Below are 12846 nucleotides of genomic sequence, written 5' to 3' on the forward strand. Positions count from 1 at the left end.
CCAAGCACCGCAATGAAGAGTAGCCCCCGCTCGCCGGAACTAGAGAAAGCCCACGCACAGCAACAAAGACCCAACAGAGCCAAAGATAAATAAAAATAAATTAATTTAAAAAAAAAAAAAAGAAGAATGGTAGAGCTAGCGTTCTAACCCTGATCTATCAACTCCCTGTTAATTATCCTTTCTGCTTTGTCCTGCTGTTCCCACCCCGCCCCCCAGTTGGCATAAAGTGTTTTCTCTGCACACTCTGGAGGGCGGCAGAGTCAGGTTCATGCTTGGGTCTTTCTGAGCATCTTCACTCCCCACTTCATGGCTTCACAAGCACCGCAGCAGTGACTGCCTTGACACGGAAATCTGCAGCACGTGGTTGCCGCCAGGAGCAGAGGCGTGTGGGTACACTTGCCAAAACTCTCTAGGGAATCTCCAGGTCAGCAGAAGCCACGTGGCTCTGGAAAATCCATTCACCCTTCCCAAGGGGTGAGACTTCCTGGGTGCTTGCTCTTAACCAGCCCGTCTTTCCTCTGGAGAAGCAAAGGGAAATCTTTCTTCCATTAAAGAAGACATTCAATTGCAACCATTTTTTGATTCTTGGGCCACTGTCACCATGGTTGGGCTCCCTAGCTTCTGGACATTGAAAACGTGGTTCCTTTCTTAACTTGAGTTTTTCCAAAAGTAGACCCTGAGGAAAATATTTGGGCATAAGCAGCTTATTTGAGAGATGAGTCAAGAAAGTTCTCTGAGGGGGGAGGACATGAGACCAGTAAAGGGTGCGCTAGTGAGGAGGGTACTTCTGTGGGAGACGGGGGCTCCATGTCACAGCAGAGCCCGGCAGACGGTGCAGCGTGCTTCTGAATAGTCTGTCAGACAGGCAAGTGAGCGGGGGTTTTTATTCACCAGTTCCCATCCCTCATTGGTTGAGGGTCCCTCTGGGGCATTCATCCTCTGGCACTTCCTGCTCACCCTGTGATCTGGCCAAGCAGTCAGGAGGCCAGAAAAGACCTCAGGCCAAGAGACCCACAAAGCCAGGAGAGTGTCTGCAGGTGGTCTCACCGGGGTCAAGGGATGTGTGCAGGGGACCTCAGTTGCATCTTCTACAGTGTTCAAGTGCCTTCGAGGGGAAAGCCCTTGGGGGCCACTAAGGAAGCTGCATTTTGAGTGGCGGTACAGCAGGAAGAGCTTTGGTTTCAGAATGCAAGTCCTGGGCTTGATTCTCCTCTCTGCCACTTACTAGCTGGGCCACTGGTCTAGTTAACCCCTCTGAACCTTACTTTTTTTTTAATCCGTAAAGACTATAGTAAAGATTAAATTGAGTGCTGTATATAAAGTGATTGGTACAGTGCTGGGCACATAGAAAGTATAGTGCTGGGCACATTATTTGTGACAATTAACCTAATAATAATAATCACTATTAAAATAAAATAAATCATTTGTTCTTAGGATTTTCATGATCTAGAAGGCTCACCAGACTGAGGGTCCAGGAAGGATGATGTCTTCTCGAGTTTAACTGTTGGTTGTCTTTAATTCACTCATGCATCTGTTTGTTCATTTGACAAATATTTTTGAGCATGTCTTTCAATGACCTCATCGGCAAAAAGGAGGGTTGGCGATACTGGTGCAATAGTTCTTTCTCAGGTGCTTTCTAGCATTTACCATCTTTCAATCTTCAACTGTTCTCTGCAGGAAGAGAGCTTAGTTTAATGAAAAAAGAATGTTATAATGACATAATGGTGTTTAAATATTGATACTTACTGGCTACATGACTTTAAGTTACTTTGCTCTTCTATACTTCATCTGTGAAATGGGCATAATAATACCCACCTTGCAGTAATACTTAACAAGAGATGGCATTCTAGAAATCTCTTACAGTGTCAGGCATATAATAGGAAGGTGACATTGGTGGTTCTTTCCCATCATCTCTAGGGTACACATGGTTCAATAGATAAATGTTAAGCGGTGTTGAGAGGGTAAGCATTTCAGATCTCTGTGTAAAGGTGAAAATGACCCCGCAGGCCACATGTGCAGCTGAGCTCATCAGCAACACGTCTATGTCATATAAAGGACATGCGCTGCTAGACTGTAACAGGACAGACTCTTATTCAGCCGGTCATGCCCTCACTCCCAACACAGTGCCTGCACAGAGTAGGGACTCTGTCAATATTTGTTGATAAATAAATGAAACAAATCCAGCCTGCTTTTCTGAATAACAGCACAACCAAAAACAAGGCAACAAACAAACAAACAAAAACACTTCCAAAAAGACACCATGGACAAAACTAAGGTCCTTAAGGATAAGTACAGAGGCATTTCTTGGTACCCAGTGAGAAGCCTGCTTGGTCGAATAACATTCCAGGTAAATGGAATAAAATGTCTCCCAGGCCCAGGATCTATCTGCACTAAAAATACAGACCACTGGACTCAAAGGCCCTGTTCTGAAGAGAACCACTTAATCATTTAGAATATATGATGTTTAGTCTAAAAGGCACAAATAGCAAGTGCAAATGGCAGAAAACTACAGCGTGTTCCTACTCAAAGTGTGGTCGATGCAGCAGTGCGGGCATCAGCCGAGAGCTTGTTCAGAAAGGCAGGATTTCAAGCCCCGCCCCAGACCTGCTGGAGCAGAATCTGCGTTTTATAAGCTGCCCACGTGGTTCTCAAGTTAGTGCCATGTTGGCTGCACATCATCTGGGGAGTTTTTTTTAAAAACTGACACCTGGATTCCACCCCTAAGATGCTGGTTGTTTGGTGTGGAATGCAGCTTGGACAAAGTGATTATTAAAATAAAAATTAAAAAAAATTATTATTATTATTATAATCCCTGGGGAATGCAGCCCTATTTGAGAGACCTGCCTAGACCTTCATGGGGCAGCCAAGGCAGGGAAAGGACTTATGTTTCCACATGGAAAATTAGTTTCCTGAGTTCTTCGTGGTACCTCCTATCTGGCCATTAGGAAGGAAGCTCTAATGTCGTCTGAGAGCCAGGTGCACCCAGGCCAGTCCTCCATCTCGTGAGAGAAGGAAGTATTAAGCCCCAGTCCAGGCTTTCCTTCCCTGCTTTCATGTGTCCACCACTGCAGAGCCCTACAACCATCACCGCAGCTCGTACATCTGGTTCCGTTCCTTGGAAACGTCTCCCCTTCTCATTGCTTCCCTCCCCTTGGGGACAGCTTTCCTGATTCCTGCCCAGAAGAATGACCCGGGGCCAGCAGGATCTAGCCCGGGAACGTCCCCACAGTCTCCTCTCAGGTCCAGACCTCCAGGTGGGGCTTGAAGTGGTTACATCAGCTGTGGCCCGGGCAGCCCGTTCATCAGAAACGTTCCAATCCTCCCAGGAATCTGCCTGGGACAAGCACAAGGTTCTGGCTAATTTTAAATGTAGTTAAAAGATTTTCTTCCTTTCTTTCTTTCAAGGCATGCTCAATTTCCATCACCCCCTTCTTAGAATACAGTTCCTCTGAGGTCTTCTCTTTTTATTTTTCAAATTTTTCCCCCCAAATGAGAACACTTACAACAGTTGCAAATTCTTTGCTTATTTGGCCTCGTTTATCAGTAGACAGTATTTTTACAATGTAGAAAGGTTTTTAATGGGATGTGGAAAATGTCTTTTCTCCCAAACCACTAATAATTTTTTTAAAAATCCCTTTTTTTATTTTCTTCAAATTGCTTTTTATAACCCATTCAGCATTTTCAGGGACATAATTAAAACATCAAACAGTTTTCCTGCTGGTTATGCTAAAATTTGAATACTTGAGGCAGCCACTATTATTAGATATTAAAATGGACTTGAGTATTTATTAAAAAGATCCTCTTAAGTAACTATTCATTTGGGTTTGCTCTGTTTAATATAAAGACAAGCCCCATAATGTGAAAATACCTGTTCCTAATAAAGTCCGTAATTGGTAGCAGGAGGGTATTTTTTAAAAATATAAAATATGTATTTTGTTCACTATTTTTCCAGCTTAATGTGACTAATTTCCCCATTCAACTTTATCCCTAAGGAAAACTATAGAAAGAAAGGCCATTACCAATACATGAAGCTCAGTAGTTTGCTTTCGTGGGATGTAATTGCTATCAAGAAGGCGAGTAGCTGGGTAATTTTGGTTTAAATGAGTACATAGCCTGAAAAAGGATACATTAACCTTTGTAGAACAGAAATTAGATTCCAGAGAGGGATTGTTCTAATTCAATGCACACTGAGTCCAGGGCTAGGGAATATGTTGTCCAGGAGCAAAGGCAGTGAGATGCTGGATGCCGGACCAGTGGTACAGGAAGGACACGGTAGGCAACTCGGGGAGGAAAGGCTAGGGCAGAAATGGAAACCAAGACTGTTTGTCTCTCTGGCTTTTCCAGGAGTTTGTAGAAATTTCTAGATAGAGTTTTCCCTTCTCACGCAATCCCAGTGGGCTTCTCGGAGACTAAAGCGATCAGGTCAATTCATTAGGCACGCTGTTATTGCCAGCATATAACATGATAAAGCCGTGTCTGCTCCACGAAGAATAATGGTGGGATGAATGTGTGAAGACCATGTGAGAATTGGCCCTCATCTCCCTGAGGCTGATTAACAAAAGTGAGACTGGTGAGCAAATCTAGACTCCGAGATGGTGGGTTAAGTGCCTTTCGAATGGCACAGACATGAGGAGCTCAGAGCAGAGTCATTGCTTTGGGTTCAGGACAAGATGGAAGTCTTCTTAGCTGAGATGGCATTGAGCTGGACCTTGAAAAACATGTCAGCTAGAGAAATCATGTCCTGGTAAGTCTTCAACCTTCTAGAAATGCCTGTAACACTAGAGGGTGTCGAAACTCCTAAAATCTCATACCTGTGACTGCCTACATGAATTCATACCACTGAGTTCAGTCCTTGCTTTCTTTGTGGGATGGAGGAAGGAGATTCAGATGCTCAGCAAACATTAACTAGCTGTCTGACCCCTGCAAGACACTGTTAGATACTGCTGGAAAATGAGAAGAAAAGAGGTAGCGAAATGAACGTCTGCAACTGGCTGTCTACTCGAAGATCGGGATGTATAGCACCCCTACCAGCCAAATCTAACAACCGTAGGAAGTATACAGTAGGTACCAGGTGAGTGCCAGGGTTGTTGATGCTACGAAAGGGGAGGAGAGGAGTAGACCTCTCAGGTCCTGGCAGCTGGGAAGTCTAACTTAAGAACATGAAACTTGGACTTAAGGCTAGGACACCGAAGAATCCTGGGTAAAGAACTCTAATAGGGAAACACAGGAGGCCAAAGGGAATGGAAAATGCGTTCCTTGGCTGAGACACTATTGGCACTTTCAAACCAGAGAAGAGACAGTTTGAAGAGGAGTGAGAGGTTTCCCAAGAGAACAGTTCCTTTGCCCTCTCTTGCTTCCTCCGTCCTTTTTAAGCACACCCCAGTTCCCAGCCCTGGTCTGATTTGATGAGGCTGGCCAGTGTTATTTTGGGAGGAACAAGGGTTGGAAGAGGCTCCACAGCCAAATTCTTCTTGATGAAAGCGTTTTCCTTCTCAGCTCTGTAATCCCCATCGCTGGCCCAAACCTCCAGGCCCCAAGGTTAAGGCCCCTGAGCTGCAGGTGCGGGGCGCACCTGGGAATGTCACAACCCCTCCCAGGGCCTCCCAAATGGAGTCCCGACGATAAACACAGAAGAAGAGATCAAGCTCAGTGGAGCCAGCGCCAAACGCGTCTCTAAAGCTAGAGAATTTTGTTTCGCTACCCTCAGCTGAAGTAAAAACAGCTCCAAGAGTATTCCCTCGAGTGTGAAAAGAGTTCTCTCATCACACAGGGTTCAAAGACGCTGTGAGGCATGTAGCGTAGCTGAAAGTGTCTGTATGTAATAACGCCTTTATGATGTTGTTTTGTTTCTGGCTCGCCTTTACCTGAATTATCTGAAGACATTGTTTGAGGCTATGAAAAAACATGAATAACATCAGGCCTTGAGATCAAAAATCATTTTGTATTTCCATGGTTGTTAGCCGCCAATATCCCACGCATGGCTCTCAATTTCCAAAGCAGCAGTGAAATGCTGGAGAGACCAGGCGAGGGCTTTTTTTTTTTCTTTTCTTTTTCTCATTTTAATTTTTGTTATTATACACTGGTCTTGATTTTTGAAGCTGTTGAAAGCTATTTGATATGGCAAAACTAATCACAGGAGGGAAACCACAATTTAAACACGTGAGATAAAAAGGAGCTATGCATACATGCATGACGAGATGTCCACCCAGTGGAACGAATTATTTACCACCTTCCAGGATGGCCCCATGTGCTCCGGCTACCCAGCATGCCTTGAGGGGAAATACTGCCAAGAACCTGGGGCCGCTCTGACTGGGGGCCCAGGGAGGGCTTTCCACGCCGGGACACCACGCCTTGGTCCAACCTTTGAAATGACAAACAGGCCTTTTTGCCTCTTTTGCTCTTTACCGCTCTGCTCACTCAATCCTGCCTTAGTGAAGATCTCAGTTTGAAGAACTAAGTAAGAAGTTTGATGTTTTTGTTTTTGTTTTGTTTTGTTTTGCCCCTGTTACCTAATCTATGAACAGTGCCCAACTCATGTTCCAACAAGTAGATGAGGGCCAAGACCACAGCTGACAGACGTTCACCTCCGGCTGACCTGCTTTCAGGGCTCCAGGAGCCGCCATGTCTCACAGCTAAAACCGGATGTCCGACACCCACCGCGGTAAGGCTGTTCCAACCGGGGAAAACAGAGCATCTGTTTTTTTCTCGCCTGGCTTTACCTTTAACTGGGTCCCAAATTTGGACAGGTCAGTCCACCTGCCAGGCCTCCATTTCTTTATGCTTTCGGAATTTTCCCAGTTAGTAAACCTCACGATCAGAGGCCAAATGATGCCTCGGTCTTCACCGGCCATATTCCCAACCAGTTTCTGAGTCTCAGAGTGTTGGCCTCCAATCTCCCTCTCCTTTTCCTTCTAGCTGCCCGTGTCCTCATTCCTTACCCATCGCCCAAACCCCAGTTTCTTCCCCTCTTCCCTCCTCTACTCCACCCTCATGCCACTTTCAGATTCACCACCATAAACACTCCTCTGATTCTGTCCTCATCCTGTTCAGAAGCCATCAGTGGTTCCCCATCGCCCCTCTGTTAATGTCCGCCAGTCATTACCTGTCTGCCCCAGCATACCTTTTCATCCTTAATGCCCACTGTGCCCCTAAATTCACCCATACTCCAGCCAAACACACGTCATGCTTCTCACACACACTTCCGCGCTTTCCACCTCCACACACTTGCTCATGCTGATTCTCCTCCTGGAACACTCACTGCCCACCCTCAGCCCTCCCTGACCCCGATCTCTGCCTATCAAATCTGTCTATTGGATTGACGGGTAAGAAGATGCAGCAAAACATTACTTGTGATTGTTCAGAAAATGGAAACAAACAGAATGTCTAACTGGACTGAAATGGTTAAATAAATTATTGAACAAGCATGCAATGACTTTATAAACCTTAGTTTTGAAGATTATTTAATGATAAGTGAAAATTCATTATTCTGTTAGGTGAGTAAAAGTCTCAGGTATTCATTCCACATAAGCCCAATTTTGTGAACTTGGTATGTGTATACGTATGTGTATGTGTGTGTGTATGTGTGTGTGTGAACATATAGACATATATACATAAACATATATACACACAAAGACAAAAGTCTAGAAGAAATACACCAAGATGTTACTTCTGTTTTCTTCTGGATGCTGGGATTATGAGTATGTTAATTTTTCTTCTTTATGTTTTTTAGTATTTTCTATAATGAACGTGTATTGTTTGTGTCATCTAAAAGTACCATAAATAATCATTAGCTATGAAACAGTGAACAAAAGGAAACCTACCATTGCTCAAGTGTCATCTCAAACATTATCCTGTCCTCAAAGAGCCTTTCTGGATGGCATGCCTCATCCCCTGACCACTGACCTCCACCAGTTGGTTGTAACTTTTTCTCCATCAGAGCCCTTGCCATGGCACATGGCCCATTCTGCTTTGTACTGATGTAAACTCTGCATCACGCCTGCGTCTTCCCTCAGCCCAGGCACAAAGCTCAGCCTCCATAAGTGCCCTCTACTTGAATTGGCCACACTCAGTCTCTGGGACTAAAAGGGTCAGTAGCTGGATAGTCTACATGTCTACAGCAGCCATCCTGGACATCTTAGCGCATCTTCCTTTTTTGTAGTTCTGCAGGGAACTAGGTTGAAAAGAAGTAGCTCAAATAGCTTTCATCTATTCATTTCTTCAGAAAAGAAAAGGAAGCCAGCTCCAACTCACCTCTGGTCTCTTCCTGTTAGCAAGTTCAAGAGACACTTGCCAGTATTGACCCTGGAATACAAAGATGGCATTCAGGGTTTCCTCATGAGTGTTTGTCCCTAGAAACAAAGAACATCCTCATTCTTTTTTTTTTTTAATTAATTAATTAATTTATTTATTTTTGGCTGTGTTGGGTCTTCGTTTCTGTGCAAGGGCTTTCTCTAGTTGCGGCGAGCGGGGGCCACTCTTCATCGCGGTGCGCGGGCCTCTCACTATTGCGGCCTCTCTTGTTGGGAGCACAGGCTCCAGATGCGCAGGCTCAGTAGTTGTGGCTCATGGGCCTAGTTGCTCCACGGCATGTGGGATCTTCCCGGACCAGGGCTCGAACCCATGTCCCCTGCACTGGCAGGCAGATTCTCAACCACTGCGCCACCAGGGAAGCCCCATCCTCATTCTTGAAAACCTAAGTAATAGATGTATAGCCAATACTCAAACTGTGCCTCCTGGTTCCTGAGCTAGGAAGCGTCTGTCTGGCCTGGAATTTCACAGTGATCTCTAGTCAGTGGCTTTCCCGAGAGTTGTCATCAACTTGGACCTCAACCCAAAACTCTGAAGCGTCAAAGAGCCTCAGCTGCGAGGACGGTCTCTTCGGGCCTCCTGTAGCCTTGCCACCAGGAATACTTCTGCAGCACCCATCATTTCTTTTTTCTTCACCAAGTTAGAGAAATGCAATTCTCTGACGTCTGTAGGAGGGACTGATAGAAATTACCCAGCTAGGTAGTGGTTCAAACACTCAGGGAGAGTGGGATACACTCCCTACTTTTGAGGAGAACCAATATATGGAAGAATGATTTAAGAGTTACCACAGGGGGCTTCCCTGGTGGCACAGTGGTTGAGAATCTGCCTGCCAATGCAGGGGACACAGGTTCGAGCCCTGGTCTGGGAAGATCCCACATGCCGCGGAGCAACTAAGCCTGTGCGCCACAACTACTGAGCCTGCGCGTCTGGAGCCTGTGCTCCACAACAAGAGAGGCCACGATAGTGAGAGGCCCGGCACCGCGATGAAGAGTGGCCCCCGCTTGCCACAACTAGAGAAAGCCCTCGCACAAAAACCAAGACCCAACACAGCCAATAAATTAATTAATTAAAAAAAAAAAAGTTACCACAAACCAACCCCCAAGTGTGCCCAGCCTTCTCTGAGTCCTCTTCATCCTTCAAATCCCACTCAAGTCCCATCCCATTAAGGAAATCCTCACACTATCCAATCATAATCACTTCCTTCCCTGAATCCCCACAGCTGATTCAATACCTACCTCATGAAGTTATATATAAATCATTAACAATGTCAATAGAGCATCCAACACAAAGATGATCATGTAGGAGGTACTCAATAATGATCCCTAATCAACTCATTATATAGTTTTTATTAGTGTGTATCTGTTCAATTTTATGTCAGCCCCTTGAAGATAGGGATCCTGTCTGCAGAAGTAAAGGCTTGGCTAGTCATCTTTGTTGGGAAATAGATTGTTCTAGATCTCAGGAGTCTCCTGGGTGGCTGAGAGTTTAACTCTTTGAGGACGGCGGGTACTCTTAGAGGCTGCCGGTTCTGACCTCTGTCCTACAACCGCCCTCGAGTCCTGACACAGAGCAGAGTCTAGGTGGTGGAAGTTGGCATCTTCAGGAACCACTGAGGTGCGCAAGGCTTTCTGCGTTCCCACCACAGAGCAATCCTGCATCTCTCCTTGCTTCCCTGACTTCTGCCTCCACTGTGTGACAGTCTGTTTCTTGTTCCCTCGTCATTACATCGAATCCCCCAACAACCCCTGTAATTGCTTCTGACTGCTGCCACTCTCTGCCCCCTTCATTCACTCTTTTCCCTTTGTCTCCTCTCACTGCCTTGGCTGTCATGTGAAAATGTGTGACCTCCCCAGGCATCACCAGGTGTCCGTCTCAGCCCACAGCATCTGAGGTCCTCCCCGCTGGTGTCCACTGGTCACCACTGCCACCTTTGCCTTCTTCCCCAAGAAGTCTCCTTTTCCCATTACATCCAGGCCAGCTATCATTCTGGATGGTGACAATGAACTTCAAGGTAATAGAGGCTTCTCTCCTCCTTCTAAATGACCTCCCGTTTCTGGCAGAGAGTTAAAGATGTTCGATTTTCAATAAAAACTGGCTGCTTGATTCAGGGAAGTAGTTAGAGAACAAGAAATTACAAGCTCAGGGCTATATTCGGCCTCAGCATGTAAAGGATGAGAGTGATCTGCAGAAACTTCCTGAAGCCACCCAAGGCTGTGCTCAGTTTTGAGGGGAATGGAAAGTTTTAGGTGAGTTAGTTTGATTTTTGTGATTTCCTAAAGACATTTGACATCAGAAGTTTCTAGGGCTCCAGACGTCTTGGTCTCTATGGCATGACCCAGCGTAAGGCAAGACGTCGAGAGAACAGACACCGCCTGGTCCCGCCGCCCTCTGCAGATAATTAGCACAGCTAAGGAGTAAACAGATTCCTGCTTCCTGCTCCGTCTACACAGCTCTCGCTGACGCTGACGTCTGGGACAGAGGGACTTTTTCCTCCTCAACCGAGGCACGTGGAGGTGACTGGGGAGAGGTGCACAGAAGATGAAAACACTGTCTGGAGAAGCAACACAGCGACACGCTCTGTGAACTTCCTCTGATTTGCAAATGCAATTTCTCCCACAGACAATGCAGGCAGCACCAAGCCCTGACTGAAGACACAACTCATGAAAGTCTCCAAGTCAGAGTCGGTAAAACCTCCCGCCACTGAAGGCAGAAGGCAGCACTGGAAATAATGAACCACATTAACTAAGAAATCGCAAAAGCCATCTCTATTAGACAGCTGTGCAGGTCAAAAGGCAACCAGACAGGAGACATCAAGAGGAAACTCAGGCTCCCCAGGATAATTGCAGTGCAATTAATACAGGGTGAGTCACCGGCCTTGTGGAAGTGGGATCCGCACGGCTAAGGGCAGCAGACTCACAGACCAGTTCCCCAGTCTTTCAGCAGCAATTCCCCTTCCTCACCATCTGTGGAGCCCAAGGAAACATCCTCAGGAAACAGGTCAATATGATGATGTCGCTATTAAAAAAATCAACTGCAGAGTCCACAAATATCAACACAGAAAGTGCATCCTCTAGAAACCTGGAAATGATTTCAAAGCTGTCCATCCCAGCTCAAAGGCCTGTTGGGTTGCTGATAGCAACTCGAGGGGACAGAGAGTAACCAAGAGAAGGCTGAGAAGAGAAAGGGAGGACAAGGTGAAATTGACATGCCTTGTGCACCTACTGGGTGCTGGGTGCTGGGTATGGTGGTTTCCTCCCCATTACCTTCTGAGCCAATTCTTACTATCCCCATATAGATGTGGAAACTGAGTCTCAGAGAAGCTAAAGAAAAGCAAACCAGGAGGAAAACACAAAGAAGCAGAGGTAGAGGTTGAGGGTAGGGGATGAGAAGAGAAAAAATATGAATCTATGAAAGGAAGGTCCACCACATTCTCCTCTCATCCCCCTTGGCCTTTTCCCCCTTGGAATCCTGGACTGCACATGAGACAGAGGTCACTGTGCTATAAAAATACCCTAGGGCTCTTTCAAGAGCCACATTCAAGCCACATGCAGGGTTGAACAATATCTCAGCCCTCCTTGAGCTCACAGCACACGCACCAAACCAGAAGGAGAAGGGCAGGGCTCGGAGTACGGTGGACATCCATCAGCTGTAGTGCATTACAAATGCAGCCTCTTGGGGCAGACTTTGCATCAGTAGGTGATTCTGAAGAAGGAAGTAACCACGAACTATGTTTTGGAAAACGCAATCGCAGAAGTTTTAATTCCTCAAATTGAAAGTCCGCTGGTTGGTGTTATTAAGCTTTTCTCCCTCTTCCTTGAGGAGTACCTGTGGAGATGTGAGAACTTTCTGGGATGCAGAAGGGCAGAAGCAGCCTAGACAAGGGTCCTGGTTACCACTGCTCTCATCTCAATAGCCTTGTAGGAAAGCAAATTAGTCGGACTCTTAGTCTCAGGCAGTGGTGTCCTGGAGCTGGCTGGTACCTGCTCACAAAAGCCAACTGTTAGATATTCAGAAATCTGCAAGCTGCTTGTTAAACCTTGGTAGCTTAAAATCTGCCACAGTGGGAGCATTTACACCATGGTAATTGGTAATTTTTTGGTAAACACAAAATATCAAATCCTTTCTCTCTCTCTCTCTCTCTTTCTTTTTCCCAGCATACTACTAGTTGCAAGTGGCAGAAACGCTACTCAAATGAGCTTCAGTAAGAAGGAATATTTATTTGTTGTTACAACTAGGAAGTCCAGGGATAGAATTGCTTTTAGCTATAGCTGGATCTAAAAGCTTAAAAGATACTGTTAAATCCTTGTTTCTTTCCCCATCTTTCAATTCTGCTTTTCTCCATGTTGTTTTTAATCTGCAGACAGACTTTCTCTAGGTGACAAGGAAGATGGCAACTCCCTGCCCCATATCCATATTCACCCAACTTTAAAAAAACCCAAGGGAAAGGGATTATCCTCCTGTTGGCTCTACAGAGAAGTCCTGAGAGGATTCTGATTAGCTTTGGGTCACATGCCCATCCCTGAACCAGTCACTAAGCCA

This window comes from Balaenoptera acutorostrata, chromosome 16 (genome assembly GCF_949987535.1).
Source record: "Balaenoptera acutorostrata chromosome 16, mBalAcu1.1, whole genome shotgun sequence".
Lineage (NCBI taxonomy): Eukaryota > Metazoa > Chordata > Mammalia > Artiodactyla > Balaenopteridae > Balaenoptera > Balaenoptera acutorostrata.